The 20,688-nt window shown below is 45.0% G+C and overlaps 1 long non-coding RNA gene across 1 annotated transcript in view; it reads left to right on the forward strand.

Annotated features, from left to right (window-relative positions):
* LOC130543307 (uncharacterized) overlaps nucleotides 1-20,688 on the forward strand; it is a 95,491-nt gene that overhangs the window by 52,359 nt on the left and 22,444 nt on the right. The gene's annotated exons all lie outside the window — the stretch shown is intronic.

Below are 20,688 nucleotides of genomic sequence, written 5' to 3' on the forward strand. Positions count from 1 at the left end.
ACCTTATGGTTTCCAAGTTAAAGCCACCCGATCAGGTCTGTTGAGGGCTGTGGAATGGGGATCCAGTTTAGCTGATGCATAATTCACTCTTGTCGTCAGTGATGAAAGCACAGCTCAAGCCCTTCTTGGAGTTTTTGAGCCTAGAGTGAAAGGCTGGGGCCATGGAGGACACACTGTATTTTCTAGAAGGAATACGGTCCAGGCTTCAGATGGTTTTGTCAAAATCCAGCTATTTATTTTCTCCCCAAGCAAATTTCTTTCTTTGCTCCTGTCCCCTAACTCAAGAGCCCAGAACACATTATGGTTCTCCTCTGTGCTTGGTGTATAAAGTTGTGTGTGTCACTTTACCCCCCCACCCCCCGCTGAAATTTCTGAATCTGTGCCATCGAAATGGTTCAATACTCGGAGTCCTTTCTGACTGCTGAGCTCTCTGTCAGCTGCCCAACCTTCATTACTTCTTTCCGTCCGGATGACAACCAAGCTCTGTAGGCATTCTTCTCCTCCTCCCCCTCCTCCTCCTCCTCCTCCTCCTCCTCCTCCTCCTCCTCCTCCTTTTTAAGATTTTATTTATTTGCTAGAGAGAGAGCACAAGTAGGGGGAGCAGCAGGCAGAGGGAGAAGCAGACTCTCCACTGAGTGAGGAGCCCAATGCGGGACTCGATCCCAGGACCCTGGGATCATGACCTGAGCTGAAGGTAGACGCTTCACCGACCCAAGCGTCCCTCCATAGGCATTCTTGTCACCCCATCTGAGGACAGAAGAATGGAGAGACCTCCTGGTGAAGTAACTTGTCAAGCATGTTGCTTGGATGGTCATAGTCACATCTGTCTTTCCCAACCAGGGCTCTGAATGCCTCCTCCCTCCCCATCGCCTCGAGAAAGCATTAGGACAGTTAAGCAAAATAATGGGTCTCAAGTCTAGAGCAATCACAGAATGGGAGTTGCTATCTGTTTTCCTGAAATAATATTATTCCTGTGACTTCCTGCCTTTTTAGCCGCTGTACCCCGTGGTTCATCCCTACCTCTGCAGGACTTGCGTGGTCCTTAAACTCTGTGGAAGTAATCACATTGCTGTCTCTTGGAGTGATGGGCAAAATCTTATTCTTCCCCCATGAGCCTCCATGCGTCACCATCCTTCCCCTCAGGCAAGCCTTATGCTTAATCATTCCCTACCTTGAGCCTTGTAAGCTGCTTGGAAGAAAGGTTACATTGGGTATATTGATCCAATGCCAATTATTGATGGAATCCTTAACTTTCAGAAGGAAGATACAGGTCCTGAGAGGTATGGGGCTTTCCGTGCTCTTTGCCTGGGTAAGTTCCTGCTCGGAACTCAACCCTCTGCCTTCTGTCTCTCAGCATGGGCTCATCTGGTCTAAGAATCAAACCTATTCAAAGGCTGAGACAAATATAGTCCTTCAAAATGTTTTTCTAATTCTGTATGGGTTATCTATAGAAGTGTAAATGGTTCACAGCAAGGAACTGCTTTTCAGAGAAATTCATGTAAGATACAGAAATTTCTAGGTTTACCTGCCCCTTAACTTTGAAAAGGGTAAGCATTTCAAACAGAATTTTCATTTAGAAATGGTTCTAGATCTTCCTGATAACATAACCAGCTTCCTAAGTAATTGGGATTAGTTTATAATTAGAATATTGGGACTGGCTTTATTCTTTCAGATTGCAAGGATACAAAAGCATTCATGGAGTGTCAGAAGAGAACAGGACAAGATGAGCATAGACCTGACCAAACAAACACAAAACCCCAGAAACTCAAAACTCAATGACCAAATTTAAATTTTCATTGACATTATTAAAGAATGGAACAGACACACACACAAAAATCAATTTTCTGGCATGTTCAAATGTGGGACACTTTCCCAGACAGCGGAAAAATGGGGAAGATAGATTTAAATAGAAAGAGATTACAATTACAAATGACAAAGTAAAGAATCAACTTATAATTAGTGGATTTGAAGGTGATTTGAAAGCACATGGGGCAGAAATAATAGCTTTGTGACTAAAGAAACCCTCGCCGTAGTGAGGAAACAACATGATTCTGGTTTGAATGGGTTCACTAGGGTTTTAAGCAAAGTTAATCAAAATGGAACCGAACCAAGACATGCCGTGCCATCATGATTTCAATAAAAGTGAAATAATGTCCTTAACTATCCCGGAGCACAAAGCAGGTGACACAGGACGTTAGCCACACTGGCCTTGTCCCAAGCTGCTCGGGAATACCAGGTGCAAAAAGGTCAAGTGACGTCTACAGAATGTCAAGGGCTTAGTATCTGTGAGCCACAAATTCAACCTAAGATTCCCCTCACCTGGGAAGGCAAGAGAAAGATATTCTCAGGGGCGCCTGTGTGGCTCAGTTGATGAAGTGTCTGCCTTCAGCTCAGGTCATGATCCCAGGGTCCTGGGATCGATCCCCTCATCGGGCTCCCTGCTCAGCGGGGAGTCTGCTTCTCCCTCTGCCTCTGCCTTCTCCCCCTGCTCTTGTTCTCTCTCTCTAATAAATAAATAAAATCTTAAAAAGAAAAGAAAAGAAAAGAAATATTCTCAGGCATGCTATAGTTCATGGTATATGCCATACAGGTAGCTTTCCTGAAAAAGAAAAAAAAATTGAAAATATATGCCAGTGTACCAAGATATCAATTAAGATAATGAATATAGGGGCGCCTGGGTGGCATAGCGGTTAAGCGTCTGCCTTCGGCTCAGGACGTGATCCCGGCGTTCTGGGATCGAGCCCCACATCAGGCTCTTCTGCTGGGAGCCTGCTTCTTCCTCTCCCACTCCCCCTGCTTGTGTTCCCTCTCTCGCTGGCTGTTTCTATCTCTGTTAAATAAATAAATAAAATCTTAAAAAAAAAAAAGAATATAAAATTGTTCCTGATGATGAGCCACTAATTGAATTATTTGTTCAGCTTACTAGACAATTATGGATACTGTGCTTATAATTGATGTGAGCTCCATGAAATGTTCGAAAAAGATTAAATGGGAAAAATACTTAGGTAGTAATGGCCCTTGTTGATCCCCTTCTAGATGCCGTTCACTGTACCTCGGGGTCCGTATGACATCTCCTTTCAGGCTGGTGATAAGCATAGGAGTTAGATATTTGTAGCCCAAACGCATAGACAAAAATACGCGTGACGTTATATACCTGCGATGACGTGGAAATTTTCTAAGGAGTAGATTCAGGATGACAACAGAAAAATGTGATGACGAATTAATTACATTCATGCTCTAATTGAGCAAAAATCTGGGCCGGCGGTTTCCAAATGTGTCTACACATTGGAAATACCGTGGGAACGTCAAAATTTAGTGATGCCTGTGTGCTGCTCTCAGGAGATCTTGATTGTATGTTCTGGTGTGTCCCATGGCCTTTGGTGTGTGTAAAAATCACGGGATGACTCTAACGTGCATACAAATTTGGACACCACTCACCTAGACGATAAGATCTGATTTCCCCCCAAAAAGACCAGGACATTGTGCGAGAGGAACTGGAGGAATTTTATATCTGTCTTTCGTTCATGGAATAATCCTCACTTGTGGGTGTGTTGTTCATATTGATAATGCAAGATTGCTTGAAGAGCACTTAATTCAGTTCAGGGAACTCACTGGTAGGAAATGGTGGAAGACTCTAAAGGGACGTTCTCATGGAATGGGGTTGAGCTCGGTCAGTGGTGCTCGACTAGAGGGTGACTGTGCCCCCAGCAGATACTTGGCAATGTATGGAGGTGTTTTGGGTTGGCATGACCAGGGGGTGAGGAGGGAGCAGGAAGCTGGCTTTTGGCATCCATAAGAAGGCAAAGACGCTAATGAAAGTGGAGGGGGAAGGCATGGGTTTCCACCAGAGAGCATGTGATGTAAGTCTTGAAGACGAGTGATGGTTCATTTTACATGCAACTTGATTGGGCCACAGGGTGCCCAGATATTTGGTTATGTATTATTTCTGGGTGTGTCTGCGAAGGTGTTTCTAGATGAGATTAGCAGTGGCATTGGTTGGGTCAATAAAGCAGATGGCCCATCCCAGGGTGGCTGGGGCCTCTGTTGAGGGCAGGAGCAGAACAAATAGCTGGAGGAAAAGAGAATTCACTCTTTCTGCCTGACCGTGTGGGTTGACTGTCAGTCTTCTCTCGTCCTTGGTTTGGCACTTAACTCTACCAGCTTCCCAGTTCTCTGCTCTTCAGACTTGGGCTGGAACTAACCATCAACAGTCCTGCATCTCCAGCTTGCAGATGGCAGATTGTGGGACTTGTCAGGCTCCATAATCATCACATGGGCCACGCATATACAGACATATGTGGTCTGGTTGGTGACCGAAGGAAATAGCCTGGTGAGAACTTTTCACCTGGCTTTGAAAGGACCTTACTTACTGCAATCAAATGCAAACCATGTTTCATTCACATGTAAGGGAAGCCAAGAACCCTACCCAAAAAGTTATGCAAAAAGGGACAACTAATGACTCATGCAACTTAACAGTCAGTAACTAGTTCAGGAAAGCCTTCAGCCAGAACATTTTCGTTATAGCTGTGTTCTCTACTGAGCACCGTACACAATAACTTTGGTAACAACTCTGCACAATTGTGCTGTTGTCAAGTTGTAAGATGATTTATTCTGATGAAAGAAATCAGTAGGCATTATCCTTAGCATCCACAGACCCAACTGTTTGGAGCAGTTCTTTTCCCGAAACTCTTCCCCGGCATAATTTGTCATTCTCTATACACCAGCAATGGGTCGAAAAGGAAATAGTATCACAAATCCTTCAGAGTTTGTATCAAAAGAAAGATGTCACTTGAAAGTAAAAAGTGGTTTTCGGAATAAATTGTTAGCCAACTGCTAATTTTAGTCACCAAAGATTTAAGTTCGCCAGTTGACATAGCACAATCTCCTCCAGGTCCATCTGTTTCTTTCCTTTAAAGGCTGAATGATATCCTCTTGTACATATATATATTTTCTATATCCATTTATCTCTTGACGGACACTTGGGTTGTTTCCATATCTTGGCTACTGTGAATAGTTCTGCAATAAATATGGGTGTGCAGATATCTCTTTAAGGTCGTGCTTTCAATTCTTTTCGATATTTAGCCAGAAACGGGATTGCTGGATACTCTGGTGGTTCTATTTTTAATTTTTTGAGACTCCCCCATGCCATTTTCCAAAGCACCCCATCATTTTGCATTCCCAGCATTACACCACCGGTCTACAGAGTTTCCAGCGTCTCCTCATCCTCACCAATAGTTGTCATCTTCTGTTTCTTTTGTGGTGTTTTGTTTTGTTTTTTAAATAATTGCCAACCTATCGGGCGTGAGGTGATTTCTCACTGTGGTTTTCATCTGCGTTTCCACGATAATCATTGCCGTTGAACATCTTTTCACATACCCGTTTGGCCATTTGCATGTGTTCGTTGGGGAAATGTCTTTGCAAGAGAAATAAGCCAGGACAGGGTATTGCTGAGTCTACAGTGCGTGCAGACTATTGCATGATTCTACTTAAATAATCAGTCATAGGAGCAGAGAATACAATGGTGGTTTCCAGGAGCTGGGTGGAGGGGGAAATGGAGAGTTTTGCTTCAGTGAGTAAAAAATTTCAGCTATAAGAGATGATTGAGTTCTGGTACCAGCTGTGCGACATAATGCCTAGAGTTAACAATATGTGATAAGGGCAAACTTCAAATTCTGTTAAGACGGTAAATATCACGTAAGGTGTTCTTACCACAAAACAAACAAAAAAACCAATACAGGGAACACAAGGACACTTGAGCAAGTGTCGGAGCTGTCCATGTCCTGACTGTGTTGTTTGGATACGTGGATGTGTGTGTATGTCCAATCTCATCACAGTGTACACGTTAAAAAAGTACCGTTTTCTGTATGTCAGCTAGACCTCAATAAGGCTGAAAAAGTAAGTAACAAATATAAGTCCGCCCACTGAAAACATTTACAGTACCAAAAGTAGAATGGAGGGGGGGAGAAGCATGTTAAATTCAAGGCTAAGAGGATACCGAATAATTTATTTGAGAATCAATAGAAGGAAACTTGTGTTGTTGTTGTTTTTTTTTCCATCTCTGAAAGCAATAATATATCAAGAAAAATTGAGAAAAGCACTTTAATAAAGAAAGCTGGCCTATTTTAAAAGTCACAAGTAGATAATGGAAAAATTTTCCATTTAGAAATTGTTCATCTGTATTAAGGAAGTCCTGCCAAAAAAAAAACTGGGAATCTTTCGTGAATTTATAGGCACCGTTTGCCAACCTGATCCAATTTTTCTCTTGTTGAAACTGCTTCATTAATTTAATGTGCAAGAAATAAATATTTGATGTGCAATTAGTTGGAGATTATTATGGCCATAATGGAACCTTTCCAAATAAACAGCTGCTGTAGCACTTTCAATGCATGAAAAGCAAGGCACAAAAATGGAAAATATAATGATACACCAGCTCTGCAGAGGAAGAAGAAGTTAAAATATTCAATTAGTGAGTGAGATGGGTGCTCATTCGGAAGTTTGGTGATGGTTTGTCAAAGCAGAACCACGAAAATGCAGCCACACATTTAGCAGAATACTGAAATGCTTGCCTGCCAATGTCGTACGTTCGTGCCCAAGAAGAAAATACTATGGAAATGGATATTGATCCGTTCTAGCCATTCTTTTCAGGTTATTCATTTTATGTATTTATGGATGTACGTCAGCGTGTGTTGGTTGAATTTGATGGCTCTATACTCGCTCGTAGATGCGTGCTATACGTGCCTATTTCTGTATCCACATATAATGGTAATGATCCCACTTCAGGAGGGAATGTTCTGGAAACTTCCTGGAAATTTCAGCGCTGGCTGGGTTGTTTTAATTTTGAGGAAGCCTTTGACATTTCGTAGCCCTTGCTCAGCCTCTGTGAAGGAACCTTTCGGAGTACTTAACCTCACCGTAAGTTTTACAAACTTGTCCCTTCCTTTTGAGGTAGACCGTAAGATTTGAGTGAGTTGTCTTCCTCCGCTACTGCACCAGGAACCACCTGCGGGTAGAGCCTAGGACATATATGTCAGGATCTCCAAATCCTGATACAGATCCTGACACAGGGTAGCTCCGTGATGTTCGTGGAAAGGCTGCCTGAAGCTTTGTGCAATACGGAAGGAGAAGGAGATTAAGGTCAAAGGGTGAGCGTTATGAGCCCCACACAAAATTGTTTGCTAAAAATAAATAGATGTTGGTTTTTATTAAGAGGGGAGCAAGAGGAAGCGTCCTCTTTTCCACTCTTCTCCTCTTGGGGAGTCAGCAGCAAAAGGGCACCAGGGAGTTCCTGAAACTGGTAAGATTCTGCCTGGTGAGTACAGATTTGAATATCAAAGTAGTCAGGAGTCTAAAGATTTTACATATTTGTCAGAGAGAGAGAGACCACAAGCTGGGGGAGCGGCAGGCAGAGGGAGAAGTTAGCTCCCTACCGAACAGGGAGCCTGACTGGGGACTCGATCCCGGGACCCCGAGATCAGGACCTGAGCCAAAGGCAGACGCTTCACCGGCTGAGCCACCCAGGCACCCCCATCCTGTTATTTTTTCGTCTTAGCCTCTGTTGCCTGTATGAGCAGCACACACGTGCACAAGCCACAAACAGGATGGAGAAACAGAAGAAGAAGCCTCAGTGTCACACCACTTTCTCCTGCTGGAAGGAACTGTCTTGTTACTTAGCGAGGTACAGCCTCCCTGAAAAGGTAGGGCTAATGCTCCCTCTCCTGAGTCTGTGATGTCACTAGGGTGGGAGTGATATCCTGTGTCTCCCACGCCCAGGTACCCAGTGGTAGAACAGCTTCTAACTAGGATTTGTGGCATTCTCCCCTTCGGACCCAGCCACCATGCTTTGGGGAAGCCAGGTAGCCCCATGGACAGGTGACACGCGAGTGCCTGCCAACAGCCCAGCTGAGGTCCCAGCCAGTCTTCCCCAGACACGAGAGAGTCCCATTTCTGATGACAGCCTCCAGCTATCCTTCCAGCAAGCCAGCTGTGCCCACGTGGAACAGAGACAAGTCGTACCCCCTGAGACCAGCTCCAGTTGCAGATTGGTGAAAAATAAAAAAGAAACGGTTGCTGTAGGTTTCAGCCGTAAGTCCGAGGCTTGTGAGGGAGCAAAACAAAAGTGAAATACACATGCACCAGACCTGGGGCCACTTCATAAAGGTATTTTTAGCTAATAACGTGCAACAGCTATTGCACTGTTGGCAGTGTTCCTACCCATCTCCCTGTCACCTGCCTGGCGCAGGAGGGAGAGATTTCGTGTCAGCATTCTTGCATGAAACCAGAAGTCATCTCATTTCTGCTGGCCAGGAGCTTACATTAGGAGAGAGAAAATGGGGACAGAGACATAAATCAGTGCCATACAATAGGACACAGGCATGCTCTGCAACCGATTCATGATCGACGTGTGTGTTGAGAGCTGCAGAACATTGCCCCGTCCACATCCCCAGTGAGGACCTGGGTTGCATGATCAGGGATCCTGTATTCGTGCAGGTGTAGATTCCCGCATGCCAGCACAGAGTAAGGCCACTCCTGGTGAAGACACGTGCAGCACGGGGCCGGGTGGAGGAGCGGAGATGAACCGGGACCTTACATGCAGTATCTGGGAATTCTCTGATAAAATGGTATTTACGCTGTGGCCCTGTGCTGAAAGGTGGCTGGCTTTGCCGACACCCAAGGGATCAGTGAGGGGACAAAGCAGATGGTGGAGGGACAGAGTGAGAATGCAAGGAGCAAGGGCCAAGCAGTGAAAGGAATATTTTTTGGAGAAAGGGTCAAGCTACGAGTGGGTCCCTGGAGGAAAGGGCAAGCCACAGGTGGGTCTCAGGCTGCTGGAAGGTGCTAGAACTGTATTATTTTGACTGCAGTGGGAAGCTGCTGTGTGGTGTTAAGCAGAAGAGTCTAATAACTATTAATCTATGTTGTTGACTAATCACATCAACTGTCCTGTGGTAGCTGGGCCAGAATAGAAGCAGGGAGACCAGTTCGGAGGCGGCCACCCGTCCTCATTTGTGGACTGTGTATTTGCAAATTCGTCCACTTGCTGCAATCTCTTTGCAACTCTCCAATCCATACTCACAGGACTTTTGGGATCATTGACAGACATGCACAGAGCAGTAAATAATTCCAGCATGTGTCCGATTGGGGTTGACCCAGGTGACACTCTGCGTTCTTGCTGCAGCTCTCGGGCTGCAAACAAGTGTGATCTTCGGGGACCGCTCGGTGCCGAGTTTCCCACATTTCTGCGCCCTGTGTTAGTGATGTCACTGTTGAAAATGACCCGCGGGCAGAGTGGTAGCATGCTGCCTGGTGTGTGTAAGAGCAAGAAAGCGGTCATGTGTCTTATGGAGAAAATCATGAATGACCGGTGCTTCTTGGAAGCATGAATTTTTGGCCTTGGGTCCCACGCAAATGACCAAAATAATCTGTTAAAATATGGTGTTTGTAAACAGAAACACACTTAATACAAGGTTATGTATTGATTAGCTGGTAAAAATGTGACCGAAAGGCTCCCAGAAACCTAACTTGATGTTCCGACCCCCAGGCATGGTTGAGTATTTGCTAATTCAGTGTTGACAGCTCCGTTATAGACCATAACAGCTGCATAATGAGAATCGACTTTCTATCACTAGGTCCACGGGGTACGCGGAGGTTGTGGGGGTGAGAAGCCGTTGAGGTCAAGTGATGGGGATTGAGAGTGACCTGAATGTCAGGCATGAGAAATCCAGCACTAGTCCCAGGCTTTGATGTTGAGTGTAAGCTAGGAAAAGATCATTCCAGCCAAGGAGAAGAGAGTCACATATGGGTGTACAGAGACGGCAACGTTTGAACCTTGAAAGAATAAGCTAATGGATTGATAGCGGGCGCCTGGATGGCTTAGTTGGTTGGGTGTCTGTCTTTGACTCAGGTCATGATCCTGGGGTCATGGGATTGAGCCCCACATCGTTCTCCCTTCTCAACGGGGAGTCTGCTTCTCCCTCTCCCTTTGCCTCTCTCCCTGCTTATGCTCTCTCATTCAAATAAATAAATAAAATCTTTAGGAAAAAAAGAAATTTGTTGTTTGATCACATATACAGATGTATTTTTCTGGGAACTGTGTCATCACAGGGCATAGGAAGTTCAGCTCAGAAAACTTATGAGTCAGTTAGGATCATTGCTTACAGTATTTTTAAGGGATATATTTTCTCTGTACATCACCGAGAACGTCAGCCCTTACCCACAGCAACAACTATATGAACTCAGGAGAGTCACAGGTACGTGTAATAAAAACTGCCCTCGGAGTTAAGAAAAGATATTGTAGGGGCGCCTGGGTGGCACAGCGGTTAAGCGTCTGCCTTCGGCTCAGGGCGTGATCCCGTCGTCGTGGGATCGAGCCCCACATCGGGCTCCTCCGCTATAAGCCTGCTTCTTCCTCTCCCACTGCCCCTGCTTGTGTTCCCTCCCTCTCTCGCTGGCTGTCTCTATCCTCTCGAATAAATAAATAAAATCTTTAAAAAAAAAAAAAGATATTGTAACTAAAGTAACAGATGTTTCTCTTTCAGTAAAACTAAAATGTCCGAATGAAGGTTCTGACGGGAGCGGAGCCTGGCTTTGCAGAAGTTCCAGTGCTTTATGCTATCAGTCACTAGAGAAAATCTAGATAAGAGAAACCAATTCCTTTACAAATAATACCCTCCCTGGCCACCTTCCCTCCTTCCTTCTCTCCTTCCCTCTGCAGTTTTGTTTTTCAGTATTCAGCGAACCCTTCTGCGGTCTAACAGACTGCTCCAGAACCTAGGAACACTGGAGGACGTACATTCTGTTGGAGAGGCAGTGGATTATCAAGCAAAAGTATATTTCACTAGGTTATTGCTTTAAATGGGATAAAATGCCACGAAGAAACTAGAGTTACATGGTACAGGGTAAGAGTGAGTGTGGGCAGGTTTATATGAGACGCTTAGAGAAGCAAAGTCAGAATAATGCTATTTATGGCTGGAGAAATAAAAATGGAAATATTCTCTACTAGATGGTGCATTTCTTTTTTAAAGATTTTATTTATTTATTTATTCGACAGAGATAGAGACAGCCAGCGAGAGAGAGAACACAAGCAGGGGGAGTGGGAGAGGAAGAAGCAGGCTCATAGCGGAGGAGCCTGATGTGGGGCTTGATCCCAGAACGCCGGGATCACGCCCTGAGCCGAAGGCAGACGCTTAACCGCTGTGCCACCCAGGCGCCCCCAGATGGTGCATTTCCGTACAATTTCTCTCAATACGCAGGCATCAGTCATTTCTCTTTAACCAATATTAGCTGCTGTTGTAACACGGGTTTAGTTTACTACAGAACAGAGAGTGAGTTAAAGCCACGCAGTGTAAACATGAGCTATGAACCCCTGGTGTCTCTGGGTGTTCGGAGATTCTGTACATCACCCGCTAGCAGACTTGGTGGTTTTCAATATGGTGTCCTCAGGCCATAGGTGTCAGAATCACCAGGGAACCTTCTTTAAAAGGCAGGTTCCAGTGACCCAGTTCCACTCTGATCATTAACAATGATACGCCGTGATAATCTGGCACCTTAACGTTTGAGCATTACTGACTGGTTGCCGATGCCATGTTTCTGGCCTAAGGTGGTTTGCTTATAGGCACAACGGACGTATCCTTGGGATCATGAGTCACGTTGGACCTTGTCACTTCATTTGAGAACTTTGTAGGCCTTTCCACGCTCCCATGTTCTTGTCTCTCTGGAAGAACTCTGACATGGGAATGGTAGAGCGTGCAGTCAGAAGTTCTAGCCAAGTTCTGCTTGTTGGATGAACAGCCCAGAGTCACACTGGAGCAGAGACTCAACGGGCTGCTAAATGCAAACCATATAGCCACCCACCTCCGCTGGAGTCCTAACCCAGTGGACGAGAGTTTGGGAGTCAGAGACATACGTCGTATGTTGATAAATCGTTTCCATGAAGGAAAAGGCCCAAAGGGGATTGAGATCCTACTATATGCCAAGACCTTCCCAAATATCTCAGTTAAAATAAATTGATGACATCCTCGCGCGCACAGTTTAGGGACAGCATTGCTTTCTACGTCCCCTAGGGAGACATCACTTGCTGAGTGGAGAACAGAAATCCACACCTCCAGTTTCCTTTTGCCACAATTCCAGGTGGTCTCCAAACGTATTATTTCATTATTTTATTCTAAAATCCTTTTATTTTTTATTTTATTTTTATTTTTTATATTTTTTAAAGATTTTATTTATTTATTCGACAGAGATAGAGACAGCCAGCGAGAGAGGGAACATAAGCAGGGGGAGTGGGAGAGGAAGAAGCAAAGAATTATTTCTTTGCTGTGGGGGCTTTGCCTCCATTGCATATTTCCCATAGGCTCTGGATTTCCCTGTGGCTTTCTTCTCAGCATGGTAGAGGGAATGGGAGGGAAGTGGATTCATAGATAAACTGAAGTCTACCTCATCGGTTGGGTTTGATCAAAGGGGAGATGATTTTGGGTGGGCCTGACCTAATCAGGGGAGCCTTTTATTTATTTATTTATTTATTTATTTATTTATTTATTTTTTTAAAGATTTTATTTATTTATTCGACAGTGATAGAGACAGCCAGCGAGAGAGGGAACACAAGCAGGGGGAGTGGGAGAGGAAGAAGCAGGCTCCCAGCAGAGGAGCCCGATGTGGGGCTCGATCCCATAATGCCGGGATCACGCCCTGAGCCGAAGGCAGACGCTTAACCGCTGTGCCACCCAGGTGCCCCTAAAATCCTTTTTTTTTTTTAAATGAAGAGTATTTTATGTACTCCCCGTAGACATCAACCATGACAGATTTTAATTCGGCTTTTCTTAAATAATCCACCATCCTCTCTCCTACTGTTAGCATGTGTTCTAAAATGAAAGCATGGCCGAGATCTATCGAAAACGTCACTTCATAACTTATACGGTGGCTTAGCAGCAGCAGCAGACTTAGAATGAAAATGAGGTACATGACTTGTCTCAAGAATTTCTCTCTCTATATATTTTTTACTCCTGATGACCATCAAACTAGGCAGGTGTTTGCCTAATCATCTTTCAAGCATAGTGTTCTGTTAAAACATGTATATTAAATGTTTAATGTATTTGTTGCTCCCTCCCTCCCCTTCCTTCCTTCCTTCCTTCCTTCCTTCCTTCCTTCCTTCCCTATGTAAACATCAATAACTCAGATTAGGACCTGTGAATAAAGCTGTCCGTTTTAGCAGTCTAGGGAATACATTGTAGCACACTCTGTCCTACTGTTTCTCTGGTCCAGACTCAGTTTACAAATGCCCAGCCAAAGATAATCTACGATGCTTCATCATATACTGTCCAATAGGCATGTCGAAGCATTGCTGTAATTATATATATGTATCATGACTCAGGTCATGATCTCGGGGTCATGAGATCGAGCCCCACATCAGGCTCTGCGCTCAGCATGGAGTCTGCTTGAGATTCTTTCCCTGTCCTCCCCCCTCCCTCCCTCCCGCGGCCCCGTGCATGCTTTCTTACTCTAAAATAAATAAATAACCTCTTAACAATAAAAAAAAAGAAAGTTATTCACGTCTTTAAATTTAGGCAAGAATGTGCTTGGTGAAATAAATATATATATATATATATATATATATATATATATATATATATATATATATATATATATTTATGCTATAATCTCTCCAATGGCTTATATTCTGGTTGCTTATTGTTAAAACATTTGTCCTGTGCCCTGAAGCAAGGTATCTGGACAATTTTCATTAATTCATTTTAATGCCTATTGTGAATATCACCATATTTAATATACCTATATTGAATATTTACCAATTTGTCATAAAACCATATTTAAATGTGTGTAACAGCATTCTGCATGTAGGATTTTCATGACTCAAATGCATCCACATGTATGTGTGTATGTACTTATATACACATGGATACACACATATATACAAATATATATGTATATATAGAATGTTTTAAATCCTATATGATTTTATAAAATTCATGCTCCAGCAGGAAACTATGGCCAATACTTGTATGGACTCTAAAGATTACATTCATTTATACTCTCTATACGTAATTAACGAAAACAATACTCAGAGCACTACAGTCACAGAATTTAGTTTTCCATTATTTTATACATGAATTCCCTTTCTATACAGCAGACATCCACTGGAGAATGTCTTACACTCCTGTGGTTTAGTGTAGAGTTTTTTAAACCCAGTAAAATTTAATAAAATAATATTTTACAAACAAGAGAATTAATTTCTATTAACTATTTATCTGTTTGTATAGTCCTTGGCCCATAAATCAAATAAAAGCGTGGTACCCTAGAGCAGAGAAGGACACATAATATACCCATCCTAACATGATTTTTATTACCTGCCTTTCCCTCCAGAGGAATACAGTGAGCGAATTAATGCAATGTGCTTTTATTACTGATTCATTGCATTTGAAATGAAGAAGCTACTCTGGATGTTACAGAATTTAAATTGGAAGGAGACTAGGAATTCTGAAGTGGGTTGTAGGGAAGGGATCCGTGAAGACGAAGAGGGTGATTTCTGATGGGGGTGGATTTGGAAAGCGGGAGGCAGTGGGTACCTGGGCCAAGGGGCGAGGGGGCTGGTTTGTAACCAAACCATTAAACACCCTCAGCCTGCTATTTTTAGCACAAAGTCCAGGATGACTGTGGGAAAACCATGTCAACTGTTAAATGCAGACTTGTACATGGAAGGATCCTGTGGCGTCTTCAGCCCCTGTGTGTACTTACCAAGCTGGGACAGCAGTCTAGACCCTTCCAGAAGCTGGTACACAACGTGCAGGTTATGCCCGTTTCTACCCTATGATACTTCTCAGCTAAGGAAGGCGATAATGGATAAAAAAGCACAATCGTTTCGTACTGAAAACTTTGTTGTGTGTGCAGAGGGAAGGTAGACGGGACTGGAGGCTGTAAAGTGTAATTCCGGTTGTCCCAGTATCCTCCAGGTTTCTTTTACTTCCAAACGTAATGTCATTCTCTCCTCTAAATAGTTCATGCTGGGAGGTCAAGGATGTTTCTGAAACACAGTGCAGGATGGCGGTAAGGAGGTCCATGCTTAATATTTGTTGGATAAATGGAGGATAGTGAGTGAATGTGTTGTATGGGATGCATGCGTGGCTGGTTCATGGAGTGGAGTCAGAGGAAAATGAGAAACGTTTGGAAGTCTTTCAAGAATACATATCAAACAGGGTGGTCCCCTCTGTGAAATACTGGGTTCGACAAAGCCTGTGGTATCCGGTCTTACGCTCTGTAATCCCTTGAATGTACTGCTGGACAAGAACCTTTTACTCCGTATATAGAACAAGACAAGGTCTAGATGATTTGGTATCTATCACCCAGTGAGTAGAAACCCAACAAAACCTTCCCAGTTTCCTGTTGAGCAGCTCTCTTGTTTCAAATTTACCCACTCTCACGCTTTCTCTTCTTACTTGAAACTTATGCACTTCCAGGGACCTCCGGGTGGCTCAATCGGTGAAGCATCCAACTCCTGGTTTTGGCTCAGGTCATGATCTTGGGGTCATGAGATCGAGCCCCGCATCAGGCTCTGCGCTCAGCGTGCAGTCTGCTTGAGATTCTTTCCCTGTCCTGCCCCCACCCTCCCTCCCCCGGCCCCGTGCATGCTCTCTTACTCTAAAATAAATAAATAACCTCTTAAAAATAAAAAAAAGAAAGTTATTCACGTCTTTAAATTTAGGCAAGAATGTGCTTGGTGAAATTCTAAATATTATAATCCCTTGCTTTATTTTGTTTTATTTTGCTCTTGCTACCTGAACGCTCTATTTGGGCACGGAATAAGAAAATTCTACATGTTGTACAGGAGGGGATCCCTGACGCACCGGAAGTTTATGAAGGCATCAGGGAAGCAGATGTGTGGGCAGCTCTAAGCAGGGCGGTCGGAAAAGCTGAGGGCGATGCTGTAGACTTTGACCTGTATCATTCTGCTAAGATCATCCCCGGTGGTGGTAAAAGTCGTAAAAATTAATCATACTTCAAAAGAAGGCACTCGTACAGATGGGAAAGTGAGCTTCCCAGGCCGGCATGCACAAGGATGGCCCCAGTTAGAGGTGAGGGCAGGAAGAACCATCCCGTGAAACCAAAGGCGAATGTACAAGGATCCAAGAGGACGTGTAAAGGATGTGTTTCAGCATGGAACATTTAGAATGCTAAACAAAGGTGCGGTGATCCGTCACAGTGGGTGAAAAGACGCCAGGAAGTCGAGGAGGCATAGAATGGAATGGAGATGCCGGAAAGGATTCTAAGAGGCGTTTTCCTCGAGCGGCCAACAAGGATATTTCCCAGCGTTCAGTAACACGTGCAGGGTGAGTTTACAGAGCGCGTTCGCATGACCCGAAGGGACTGCAGTGATGTACAGTGTCCGTTAGGTGTGGTGGCACGGCTTGTGTGTATAGAAATGACCCTCAGAATTCAGGAGCCGCCGGCCCTAAAATGCTGTGTCATTTTTATCATCTCAAAATGCACATTAGGTGCCTTCTTCATGACAGCCGTCACAGTGACCTAAAGCTGAGATGCTCTTTTGTGGTCTTCATCCACAGACTGAGATGCTCTCCCGTGGTCTTCATCCACCGACTTCTACCAGTGCCCCGGGTGGAAATGCTCCAACAACCATCTACGGACTGAGCACCTTAACTATCTCATGTTCATGTAGTTCTTAGGGTTTAAAGTGTCTTCAAGTACCTTTATTCATTAAAAAAACCCCACTGTTCTCTGAGGCTGGTCCCAGGCTCATTTCCCAGTAAGAAAACTGAGAGGCTGAGGGACGTGTCCCAAGAAAGGCAGAGCTGTCTTTGTGCCAACCAAGTCCAGTGCCCTTTCTGGTCTTCACTAACTGTGGGAAGATGGCGGCCATCCCCCCAAATGTCCACGGTAAACTCAGTCCTGGAAGGTACTTGCTTCCAGATCTCAGAAGTTCATATGCAGCATTGGAAATGCACTATTTTGTTCTTCAACAGTCCCACCTACGAAACACTAGTAGTGAAAATACCTAAGGGACGGAGTGCTATGAGAACCAGGTGAATTAACACCTATGACCTTCCCACAAGAGTGTTTGCCGGACTTCCACCATTATTACTATGGTAGATATTGTATTAGTACGGTGGAAATGAAAATACGCATTTTCTTTGGGGAAGCCAGTTATTTATTAGTGAGGTCTTTCCAGTCAGTAATAAAGAGGGTTTTTTTGGCTCTGACACACACTCTGTCATGGTCTGTCATAGACACTGTCCACCACATACCAGGAGTGCTATCTCCTGCCCGCCAAGGACACCAGCCTGCTGCCAACACCGCAGAGGAAGCAGGAGGTCCTCTGAGCACCATAGGCCTGGTCCTTCGGAGCAGCTTTCAGCAGTGCATTCTTGGGCACTCCCCCTTGCTGGACATCATGCCCTGAGAGCCACTCTTCCTGCTGGCATCTCACCTACACGGTGGCCGTCATCTCTTAATGGAATTGGGCAGACAGTATACAAGAAATGGCACTCGCAGCTTCTGAGTGTGTCAGTAAATGCTGGCATTAGCATAGGGTAGGGACTGCTGGCAAATTAGTGGGGGCCAGTGGGAAGGATCTGGGGCGTGGTACACTGGCCACAGCAGCTGCGTCACAATGCCCTCTGACCTCACAGAGGCCACGGTGACCTAACAGCAGAGCAACTTGAGGATGTCCACTGCACCGATGCAGCCTTGCTCACTCCTCACAGACCTGCTTCTCGAAGGCCTCCAGGGGCGATTCATGCCCTCATTCAATAGACACCAACTGGATGCACAGCCACTGTAAGTGCCAGAAAGAGAAGAGTGGGGAAGACCCATCCAGGTTCTGGAGCTGACGTTTGAATGGATGGTGACAGGGGGTACACAAACAGGAAGACTAATGACAGTGAGGGTTGAAATGAGGCACGGTGTACACAGTGAACACATCACGTTACACAATGTAAGGAAGTACTTTGGATTAGAGCAGCTGCTCTTGCCCCAAATGCAAGAGCAATGGGCTGGACGGTAACCTGGAGGCAGGTGTGGCCACTTCAGCTGGTGGATGTGACCCCTGAGCTGGTGAACTGAGTAGGGACCAGCCATGAAAAGTGTGGGCGTGTGTATTGGGAGGAGGACCGAGAACTGTCCGGGGTGCTGAGATACCGCGTGGAGGTTGTGGGGAGGTCCAGTGTGTCGACAGCACAATGAACATAAGGAGGCAACGTTGGAGGAGAGAGAGGCCCAGAGAGGCAGAGAGAAGCGGGGTCATGTAGCTGAGGGCCATCGGAGAAGGTGGGTCCTGTTCACATCGGGACGGAGAACCCCTGGAGGGTCGGTAGTAGTCCCCTGAAAGGAGTTGATTGATAGGATCGCCCCTCTGCTAAGTGAAAGGTGGACTGGAGTGGGTGTGCAGGGTCGTTCTGGGAGAAGCAGGATGGCACAAGGGGCCGCTCACAGTCCCTCAGACAGGTCTGTTCTCGTGCACCTGACAACAACCTGTCTCACTCCTCATGCATTCATGGGACACAGACGATACGGGTTTCTTGCTGTTGGACAGGATGTAGGATGTTACTAGATTTTTTACGGAAATGCTCTTCCAATAGCACTATAAGTAAGGTAGCTGTAACTGAACACGTGCTAAAGCCTCAGCTGTAAACTGCTGCGGGTATCCAGGTGGCTAATTCCAAGGTCAATCACCACCGCCCTTCGGAAGGTCAGGCCCAGCATGCCATATGCCTCACGCATCACTATCGAGCAGCACAAGGCAGGGGGCTGTGTAAAGAGGAAATGTGAGGTGCCTGGGTGGCACAGCGGTTAAGCATCTGCCTTCGGCTCAGGGCGTGATCCCGGCGTTCTGGGATCGGGCCCCACATCAGGCTCCTCCGCTGGGAGCCTGCTTCTTCCTCTCCCACTCCCCCTGCTTGTGTTCCCTCTCTCGCTGGCTGTCTCTATCTCTGTCGAATAAATAAATAAAATCTTTAAAATACATATATAGGGGAAACATACCTCGGGAATGTTTCAGAGCACACTTGGCTAAACTTGCTTCTTTGTTTAAATATTTAAACATGATTTAAAGGGTGACTGAAATTGAAACTTCTTACCCAAAAATTTTATTGACGTGGCAAAATAGAGTGGTTTTTCTCTTCTTTTGATTCTTTGTCGAGCACGATCCTTTTACTGTGACCTGTCAGGTACACACGACCTGCTCTGTATCCCGACCTTGCCACTCGCTGCTCTTTCTCTCCCAACCATAAAGATGATCCTTCCTACTCCACTTCCAACGAATGGCTTGTAAAGTTTAAATTGCACCCCCTTTTTTGCTCAGTGTCATTCCAGAGCACTTTCTCCTCTCACTTCCTGAAGGGGCTCACGTCCCCAGGTTTATTTCCAATTTGTGATTCCCAGCTGCACATTTTATAGTATGCTACTTCGTGCATTCTCCTCCTGTAAAATGATGACCTATTGCCTCGTGTGGGGGCATAGATTTGTAGAAATTTTGCCTTTTGTTTTGTTTTGTTTTTAATTGGCTCTTCCCAGAAGGCAGTTTCCTGACGTGTATAGAGTTTGGTCTCTTATAGGGAGTAAAATGTGCTTTGCATAAGGACATCTCCCTGACATTGTTCTCAAAGGTAATGCTCTGTAGGCTCCAGGGGCCACACCCAAATGGAGCGTGGGGTATGAATCATTTCCAGTTTGACTTTTTTCAGTGTATCACAAAGAGACATGGACGTATTGTGCTGCTGATGAATCCAGAAACTTTTTTTTTTTTTTCAAATGGTGATGTGGAGGAGAATACCCTGTTTGTGGGCTGCATTCAGACAAGGGAAGTTTTGGGGCCAACATCATGAATCCTCAGGCGCTGTCAGAGAATCTCAGATTGGAGAAGGGCAGGCTGGGAGGAAGGCAAGAAAGGCATCCTGCAATCGTATGCAGTTGTCAGGAAGAAATCACCCACTAACTCTTCCTACGGAGCCTCTCAGTAGGGGAGATAAAAATAGAAGGAGGGGGCGCCTGGGTGGCACAGCGGTTAAGCATCTGCCTTCGGCTCAGGGCGTGATCCTGGCGTTATGGGATCGAGCCCCATATCAGGCTCCTCCGCTATGAGCCTGCTTCTTCCTCTCCCACTCCCCCTGCTTGTGTTGCCTCTCTCGCTGGCTGTCTCTCTCTCTCTGTCAAATAAATAAAATCTTTTTAAAAAAATAGAGGGAGACACTCAAAATCTACTCTGTCATTCTTTCTTTGTGGCAAACTGCTTCACCAAATACCAGAGAGAGAAAACTCTGAAAACAGTGGCTCGATCAAGGTCTGTGGTTGCAAAGGAAATATTCCTGTGTGGAAATGTCTGGAGACTGGAAAAAAGAAAAAAAAAAAAAAAAGGCAAAGTGCTTCCCTTGAGGTCGTTGGTGCTTGACATAAACCTGTGAGAAGTCTTTCTGAGTCAACACAGTTGTTTGGGGTGTTACAGATACACACTTGCTGGACCTTCGAGAATGTGTTAATTGAGAGACCGTAGGATGCTACATGCCTGCCTTCTCTAGAGAATATAACATAGATTCCTGTTCGAGTCGAGTTTTTGCCATTTTGTAAATGAATTATTTATTCATCTCCTCTACTGCCAGTCATAAAAGCCCACACGATAAGACATTACTCAAATTTTTGTTTCATGGATGCGGCAGGGGTGTGAGAGAAGGGAGA

Source organism: Ursus arctos, chromosome X (genome assembly GCF_023065955.2).
Source record: "Ursus arctos isolate Adak ecotype North America chromosome X, UrsArc2.0, whole genome shotgun sequence".
NCBI lineage: Eukaryota > Metazoa > Chordata > Mammalia > Carnivora > Ursidae > Ursus > Ursus arctos.